Raw genomic sequence first — 9,156 nt, 5'->3', positions numbered from 1 at the left:
ACTTCCCTGCTTCTCTTGCTCATGTTTCTACATCCCAGCATCTGGACACCAAGTGTCAGAGAGGCTCATTCTCTGCTGCTCACCACTCTCTGGAGGGTTCAGTCCATCATCAGCCAGCTCTAAGGCACGGGAGACAGGCCTCACACGGGAGAAACAGTTTATGGCGGGCAGAAGGTAGCAAAGCAAGCAAGGGCCATTGTATTCTAACAGCAAGTGTCTGCATGTTTATTTAGCAACTGCTAGTCACATGTATATCAGGGTTAAAATGGGATTCTTTCTGCTTCTGTTTGAACTGAATTGCCCCACTTAGTGAAAGCCAAATATGTAGACACAGAATTCAGGAAGGAATAACTGGGCCTGGTGGTACATATCTATAATCCCACCACTCAGGAGGCTGAGCCAGGACAATCAACAGCCTGGGCTACACAGTGAGTTCAAGGCCACTCTGGACTACTGGACTATATAGCTAGACTCAATCTCAAGAAAACAAAGCAAAGCAAAACAAAGTAAAATGCATTTAGGAAGGAATGGCAGAGGAACTGGCTCCCAACTCCTCTCTTACCAAATATATAAAGGAGGGGGCTGGGGATTTAGCTCAGTGGCACAGCGCCTGCCTGGCAAGCGCAAGGTCATGAGTTCGGTTCCTGGTACCGGAGAAAAACCAAAAAACAAAAAAAAAAAAAGAAAAAGAAGAAAAGAGGACTGAAATTCATTTGGGGCTGGGGATTTAGCTCAGCGGCAAAGCGCCTGCCTGGCAAGCACAAGGTCATGAGTTCGGTTCCTGGTACCAGAGAAAAACCAAAAAAAAACCAAAAACAAAAACAAAAACCAAATATATAAAGGAAGGGATGGAGGCGGAGAGGTAGGACTGGTCAGGTTGTCTTTATCAAGTACTGTCGCTCTGTGGGGAACTCACAGCGCCACCCTCAAGTGGGGACAAATCGGACGGTTTCCTTGGTTAGTCCCAGGACCACTGGAAGAGTGTTTTGTTTCTAGACTGAGACTAGATTTGGGGATTACAATGATTATGGCCCTGTTGCTATCTAACAAACTAACACAGATTTAGCAGTTTGACACAACGCGAGATTTTTATCTTCCAGTTCTATAAAGCAGTCTGACACAGGTCTTGCTAGGGCAGAATCGAGGAGGGGCTGGTCTCTTGGGAGGCTTAGGAGACAGCACACTTCCTGCCTTTTCCTGTAATCTGCATTCCTTGCTGGAGCTGGTTCCCTCCTCCCTCTTCAGAGCCATCAGAGTCTACTGGGCCATTCTCACCCCACAGTCTACGGCCATACCACCCTGAACACACCCCACATCCTCCCGAGTCGCTCTTCTGTCTCCTTCTCGCAGACATAAGGACATATGGTTACACTGGGCCCACCCAGGAATTCAGAATAATAATCTCCTTCTTGTAAGGTCAGCTGATTAGCAATTGAGGCCAGGTGCAACCTTAATTCTCCTGCACCATGTTATGAAACAGTCACATGTTCTGGGGATTAGGGTGATGTCTTGCTCACCACCGACACCAAAGAGTGAACACAGCAGACCTTGGGACCACACCAAGTTTCTGACCAGGCACAGGAGCGGGCCTACCCTGCACACATTTTTAGGGGACCATGGGAACATGCAGAATTATGTTTGATATTTTCACAAACGTTGTTTGATCGTTACATGGCTTCCAGAAGCAAAAGAAACAGACAGTCTTCATTCTTGGGAAACTTACATTTAACGCAGGTGAGGTTTGCATAATCCGCAGTCACCAGTGACTAAGGGATGACCTCAGCCTGTGACTAAGCCTTAAATTGTACAGTAGAGACTATAGGCTGTACAAATGAATTCAGGCAAGGGGTGTGTCAATCAGGCATTATAATTACTGAAGATGACCTCATAAATTTTAATAGAATATTTTATCAGATTACAAGTATTCATGTTCATATAAAATACATATTTCAAGCAAGGCAGAAAGCAGTTGAGATAGTGCCCATTAGCTGCATCCAGCAGGTGACCCAGCCCCACCCCCAGGTAACGAATGTCATCGGCTCAGCCTCCCTCTGACCTGAATTTCCCTGCACATTTACATGGCCCGTACACTCATATTTTAAACAGAAGTGGGTTCATTGATCTCATTATGGCTTTTGTTTTGGGGGTTTTTCTGGTTTTTCACTTGATATATCATTGACTTCTCTCAGTGTCAATAGACTTACTTCCACGTCAGCATTTACAGCGACTGAGAAGTCCCCATTATTTCAGTTTACAATGACTTATTTTTTTTTTTTTGTTTGTCTTTTTGAGACAGGGTCTTGCTATGCAGTTCAGGCTAGCCTTGAGCTCACTTTGTAGCCTAAGCTGGCCTTGAACTCACAACAATCCTCCTGCCTCAGCCTCCCGAGTGCTGGGATTACAGGCGTGTGCCACCATGCCCGGCTTACAATAACTTATTAAACAAATCCCCTAATGAATCACATTTCTATTTTTTCCAGGTTTCTCTTAGAACTATGATGCTTTAGTAACCTCCTTTATATATATATATATATCTTTGTAATACTTGATTGGCTATTTCTGCAGGATAAATGCCTAGAAGTGTAATTTCTCAATAGAAGAGATTGTGGAGTTTTTTAAAAATGTTCTTCATATATTATCAAATTGCCCAGCAAAAGAAAAAAATTTAATTTTTGTTTTTATCAATATGTTTGCTGTGCATAATGATTACAGTCATTATAGGGAGTTGGCACATGGAAACAACATATCTTACTTTCCAGAATATTTATAATAATTTTTTTTAATTTAGGATTTTAATTATCTTTTCTTTTTCTTTTTTTTTGGGACAGGGTCTCACAATGTAGTTCAGCCTGACCTTGAACTCAAGGCAATCCTTCTGCCTCAGCCTCCCGAGTGCTGAGATTATAGGCATGTGCCACTATGCCTGGCCCATCAATTACCTTAAAATAATATGTCATCTCAATTTGTATTTTCTATGGTCAATATCTATTTTATGTCTTTTTTTATGAATTAGAAGTTCACTTTCTAAACTAATTTGTAAGAACACATGTGCTGAAGTATTACTCCTGGGTTGTGATTTGCATCTTTCCCCCGTTTATGCTTTGTTTTTTCATTTTGTTTATGCTGATTTGTGAGAATAGATTTTTGGTCTTATTTTTTTTTCTTCTGGTTTCTTTTGTGGTTGGCTTTTAATGTGTGGTTAAAAATCTTTTACCCCTTAAAATTATGAAATAATTTGCCTATGTTTACAGCTAGCACTTTCACAGTCTCCTGGGTTTTTACTATTTCGATTTATTGTTTTTGTTTTTTACCTAAAGGACTCCGGGAAGTTGGCGTTGGCAGGGTGTTTTCTACTTTTACTCAACTCTCCTCACAGACACGAGACAGATGGCACAATCTCACTGACAGCGTTTATAACACAGCGAGTTGACAGGTTTTCTGACAAACCCAAAATGCAGTGGCTGAGGACCAGACCCTGAGTTACAAAGACAATGTCCCAGCAGGGCCTGGGGGCTGGGCGTGGATGTGGGGAGCGCCTGACACCAAGAAAGCAGAACCAGAGCACTGCTCAGGGACACTCACGCTCAGGAAACCCACAGGACCTCCGCAGGGGAGCGGGGCGCTCCGGTTCCCTTAGGTATGGGTGTGTTCTGCAAAAGGAGGGACCACACAGGGTGCTCATGGACCAGGACGTCACTGTATTCTGAGTGCTTCAAAAAACCAGTTATTTGCAAAAGGGGAGGGGACCAAGAGCTGAAGAGAGAGAGGAAGGAGCAGGAGACAGAAAGAACAAGACAGCCTTGCACCAACTCCCCCAAGATGTGATCATCACATGCTACAAACATGGGCTAAAAAATAAAAACTGGACAAAGGGGGAAAGTTACAAGAAGGGGCTCCATGAAGTCAGAGAAGCCAGGTACATGTCTCTTTCTAAATGCACAAAGAGGGCTGGGGATTTAGCTCAGCGGCACAGCGCCTGCCTGGCAATCGCAAGGTCGTGAGTTCGATTCCTGGTACCAGAAAAAAAAAAAAACAACAACAACAAAAATAAATGCATAAGGAAAACTAACTGTAGAAGAAAGTGAACAAACAAAAAGGATCAAATTCTATGCAGTGCTAGTGTAAGAAAAAAGAGAATAAAGAGCAGAATAAAATTCTTACAAATGGCAATGTATCAGACGGCATGCCCACAACACAGATCAAAAGTATCATCACGAGTTAGAAAATGATATAAGCCTCCCAGCCATTTCCTGCACTATCGATTCCCATTTGCCATGGGAACGCAAGCACCTGGAGTTGAACCTGGAGTTGAACGCAATCTCATCCCACTGCAAAATCCTGTTGCTTTTTACCTACAGGCAGGGGTTATTATTCCTAGCAAGACTTCATCACACCTACAAAATCTTTCTCACCACATTAACAAGCATTACTGAACAAACCAAGCTCTAATAATCCAGAGCTTTAACGGGAAAATTATAAGGGAAAACAGAAAGGAAGGGAAGACGTGAAAATTAAAAAGACAGAAGATGTCTTGAAGGGTGAAGCAAAATCCTAAAGTCCAGAGATGCTCACGTGGTAACAACACTAACAAAAGCAGCTGGAAGTCACTTCAGTAGAAGAGGCAACAACGATCAACGTGGGTACATGGAGGGGCTTCTCCGCGACTGACAGGGTGCTGTGTTTTGTTTTGTTTTGTTTTTTAATCTAGGTGGAGGTTACAAGGTGGTACATCATAAAAGCATATTAAATTATGTTTGATTACTGTGTCTGTGTTTTATTTTGCAACAGAAGTAATTTGAGAAGCGAATCTACCAGCTAGGCACGGTGGTGCGTGTTTGTAATCCCAGCACTTGGAAGGCTGAGGCAGGAGGATCATGAGTTTGAGGTCAACCTGGGATCCATAGCAAAACCTTGTCAAGGCATCAGGGCTGGGGGTGAAGCTCAGAAGTAGAGCATAATAATGAATAATGCACAAGGCCCAGGTTTGAACCCCAGTACCACACACAGGTACACACACACACTATATATATATATATATGTGTGTATATATATATAAATTTTTTATCCTGGATTTTGGCATGTGACAGTGACATAGCTTTACTTCTTCCAAAATGGCTAATGAACTTGTACAACTGCATGAAGGGCCAAGATGGTGAGTGTACACCAGCAGAGCTAAGCACTTATATCAGCCAGAAAGGGCGTGCCTGAATATCCTTAGCAGCTTTATTCTCCAATTTTCCATCAACCGTGGTCAGGGAAATAAGTTGTGCTAAAGGGCACACAGTGGCCATGCGGCCCTCTTGCAAACCAAGAGCAGCCTGCAGGGGTGTGGGGTGGAGGCTCGGGACAGGCTGCACGAGTTGTCTCTCGAATGCCTCCATCTGAAAGCAACAGCAAGGGGGAACTAGGCACAGACTTGGGGAAGCAGGCAGGGTCCCACAAGAAAGGTCCCGCAGAGCGGAAGCTTGCTGCCTGTTGAGTATATTGCAGCTACTTTGGAGACAACGCCGGAAGCCAGGGCCATAGAGGCCTGTGTTAAGACAGCTTAGCACGGAACTGGGCCACCTGGTCATGGTTCCCCCTGGTCAGAGGCCAGTGGGGATGACAGGAAGGAGCCACAGTTTGTACAGCTGCGAAGGGACCTGCGGCATGGTAAGATATATGTCATCTTATTTATTTCCTTTTTCCAGGACAACATACCTGACACCCACAATGAAAGGAGAGGACGAAGTTGGCTCACGTTTCAGTCCATAGCTGGCTGGCTCCAGGCAGGGCTCGTGGGAGAGGGCCTGGCGGAGGAGAGCTGCTCACCACATGGTGGACAGGAAGCAGAGAGTGAGGGGAGGAGCCAGAAGGAGCTGGAGGCCGCCAGGCCAGGCCCACAGAGACCGCCTCTTCTGACCAGACCCCACCTCCTTACCCAAAGTGAGCTGTGAACCCCATAATCCATCGTCTTCCCCAAGCCCCACCTAGGAATTTATGAGCTTCTTGGGGGACATCTAGGTATAAATGGTAACATGTAAACTTGACCTCTGCCCCTGGTTCCTGAGACAGAGTGTCTACAACTCACAGAATTCCCTGAATGATAAGGTAAGAGGGGGGAATTTTGCCATTTGTAAAATGGCCTTCTGCCCTGCATGTAGGTCTGTGGTACCCTCGTTGCCTAGCACACAAGGCCCTGGGTTCATCCGGCCATCACAAACAAAAAAAACAAGCCCCTTCCCCTCCTCTGAAAGGAAGCAGCTCTGTAATAAGGGGTTGAGACTTTAGCCCTATCCCAGGGCCCTGGGGAGCAAAAGGGCTGGAAGTGAGTTCAACCATCAGTGACCAACAACTTAAGCACCGGAGCCTACACAATGAACTTCCAAACAACGGAGTCCAGAGTGCTTCCGGGTTAATGAGGTCATGGAAGGGTGGGGCACTAGGAAGGGCCTGGAAACTCCCCCAGAAAGAGACCCAGAGGGGAAGGGAGCATTTGGGTGTGCGGGAAGAACATAACTGGGCTCACCTCGCGTGAGCTACACCGCAGAGCCACCGTTGGGTTTGCTCTCCATGGGCTGCTGCAGATTCAGCGCTGAAAATCCCATGTTCTGGTGAACCCCTACCCAGGCGTGGAGGAGATCTGCTGTTCCCTGCTGGTGTTCAGAAGCCTCGGTTCATCACCCCAGGCATCGCTCCCTCTGCTGTTCCTGATTTGCATCTCTGGAGTGAACAGGTGTCCCTAAGGAAAGAGTTTCTCCCAGCACGGCGACTCGCGCCGGCCAACTCTTGACCCTCAGGAGGGACTGCAGGTACCAGCACAACCAAGTGGGGGAGCCCCAGGGGACTCGGACTTGCCGTTGACATGGAAAGTGGAGACGCCTGGAGGTACTGAGACTTAACTGGTGAGAGCTGGTGCCGGCTCCAGCCAGGCAGGATCAGCTTGGAGGCGAACTGAGAACCGCAGCGGGTATCTTGGACAAGTGCGTTTGGTGCTGGGGTGTAGGGAGGGCGCAGAAAAATGACTTTCCCTTCGGAACCCCACCAGTCACTGTCTGGATTCCTAGTCCGGGGCTCCCACTGCTCACAGGCTGATGCTCTGGCCGAGTGAGCGGAGTGGGAGGAAAGTCGGGCGCCCGCCCTGCACAGCCCTCTGCATCACAGAAGGGGTGCTCTGCTGCAGAAGGTCCCGCGCCCGTCTGCTCGCCCAGGGACCCCTAACGCCAAGCGCACTCCTGCCACACCGGCCGCTGGGAGCGTGCAGGCTGCAGAAGCCGCAGCGAGGGCTGAGCTCCGCCGCGATCTGCCGCAGGACGCAGAGGGGTGGAGTGCAGTGGAGCAGCCGCGCGCGCACAGACGGAGTCCGGCTGGCAGGGACAGTGCCCCGGCCTTGGGCCTGCACTGCAGGGCTCCCCGCGGCTGCACGCTGCCTCTGCTTCTGCTTTCTCGCTGCTGTCCTGGGGACACCGCCAGCGCAGAGGGCCCACACCCACCTCGAGAAATGCAGGTCTCACTCACTGTGGTCGCAGAGTGCGCGCCGCCAGCCACAAGCCTGCCGTTTCCCCAGTCACCCCCTCCAAGCCACCCAGAAACACTAACAAAGCTTTTTAGCCTGTAGACCTCCTCTCTGTCCTGCCCCCGCAGAGAGGTCCTTCTCCGGTTCAGCGATGAACCTGCTTGGACGGAGAGCTCGCGGCCCCTTTCCTGTTTACACAGCGACTGCGCAGGCACTAACGCATCTTCAGTCCTATCCATCTCCCTCCTCTCCCCCCACATCTCCAGAGCCCCTTCTCATTTGCAAAAATCTACTTCCCTGTTATCTATTATCGACACTTTGTTCTTTATTTATACATTGGGTTTCTCCTGTCAGCAAAACCATGGATATTGAAGCTATGCCTCTGATTTATTTCACGTAATGTGATGGTCTCATTTTCCTACACACGACCCAAGTTTACCCTTCTTTATGGCAGCGTAGTACTCCGTTGTGTGTAGATACATTTTCTGTACCCATTCATCTGCTGATCTACATACAGGCTTCTTCCAAGAGCTGCCATAAACATGGGTGTGCATGGATCGCTGTATTTACCAGAATTTTAGACAGAACAGTTGGCACACAGCAGTAATGGACCCCCAAAAGGGGATATAGTATATCGTCACATGCACAGATGTGTGATTACTTCAAAAAACATGGACATGCTGTTTAAGGCCCGTGTTGTTATTCACTAGCCATTTTACCATGATATCAACATTATTCATCCAACCAACAACCACACAGCCAATAGCAGCACTGAGTACTCATCACCAGTGTGATCAATTGAACAAACGCAAAGCGAGAGGAGCAGAGAGGCCCCTCTGGGGCTTCTCAAGCTGTCTCTGAAGCACGCTGGGTATTTAGGTGCTGCCGGCTGTTTACCAGCTCTGCACTTCATCCTCAGCTGATCACCGAACACCAGGGCTTCCCACGCTGCCCGACTTCTGGGCCCTTCACTGCGGAGGCTCCACCCACAGTCCAGCGCAGCCCACAGTGACGCTGGCCCCGCCACGGTGGCCTCGCGAGCACCTTCGCCCCCCAGTCCCCAGCACAGCTGGACGCGCCTTTCCTTCCAACCCCCCAACCTCTGCCTCCTGTTTCAGTGCCTGACTCACACTCCGGTTTTGTCCAGCTTTCCCCAGCAAAACTCGTCTCCCTTCCTCCGGCTCTGACGACAGGCCTGTTCATGGTAGCACAGCCAGTGCAGGCCGGGCAGGGCTGACCTGGGGCATCACCTCCCCCCCAGGAGTGGCTCAGGAGCTGAGGCCATCGGGAGGGTCGTTCACAGAGAACCGCCAGGGCGCAGGTGCCTGGCCAGTGGCCCACGTGACTCAGGCAGAGGCGCAGGAGACAAGAGCAGGGCGGGACCAGGGTGGCTTGGAGGACCAGGTCCCCACCTAGGAGGAGGCAGGAGAGGCAGGAGTGGAGAGGCCAAGACACGGGGATCCTGATGATGTGTGGGAAAATGGCCAGGCAGGTGTCTCCAAAGCCTAGGTCAGTGAGAGAACCAGGTGGGATCGGGAGGAAAGTCACTTGCCACAGAAGCAGCTGTTGTGGTTTGGGGTTATTTTGCAAGGGGAAACAATGTAATACAGGATACCTAGTTGTTATGGTTGAAACATTGTGTCAACTTGGGGAGTCTAGAG

General features: G+C 48.7%; 1 protein-coding gene across 1 annotated transcript in view; it reads right to left on the bottom strand.

Annotated features, from left to right (window-relative positions):
- Positions 1–9,156, bottom strand: part of Pgbd2 (piggyBac transposable element derived 2) — a 34,323-nt gene that overhangs the window by 23,202 nt on the left and 1,965 nt on the right. The window lies entirely within an intron of this gene.

This window comes from Chinchilla lanigera, unplaced genomic scaffold, assembly GCF_000276665.1.
Source record: "Chinchilla lanigera isolate Chin_1 unplaced genomic scaffold, ChiLan1.0 scaffold00017, whole genome shotgun sequence".
Classification (NCBI taxonomy): domain Eukaryota; kingdom Metazoa; phylum Chordata; class Mammalia; order Rodentia; family Chinchillidae; genus Chinchilla; species Chinchilla lanigera.
The sequence above is the reverse complement of the archived record's forward strand: the minus strand, read 5'-3'. Positions and strand labels throughout refer to the sequence as shown.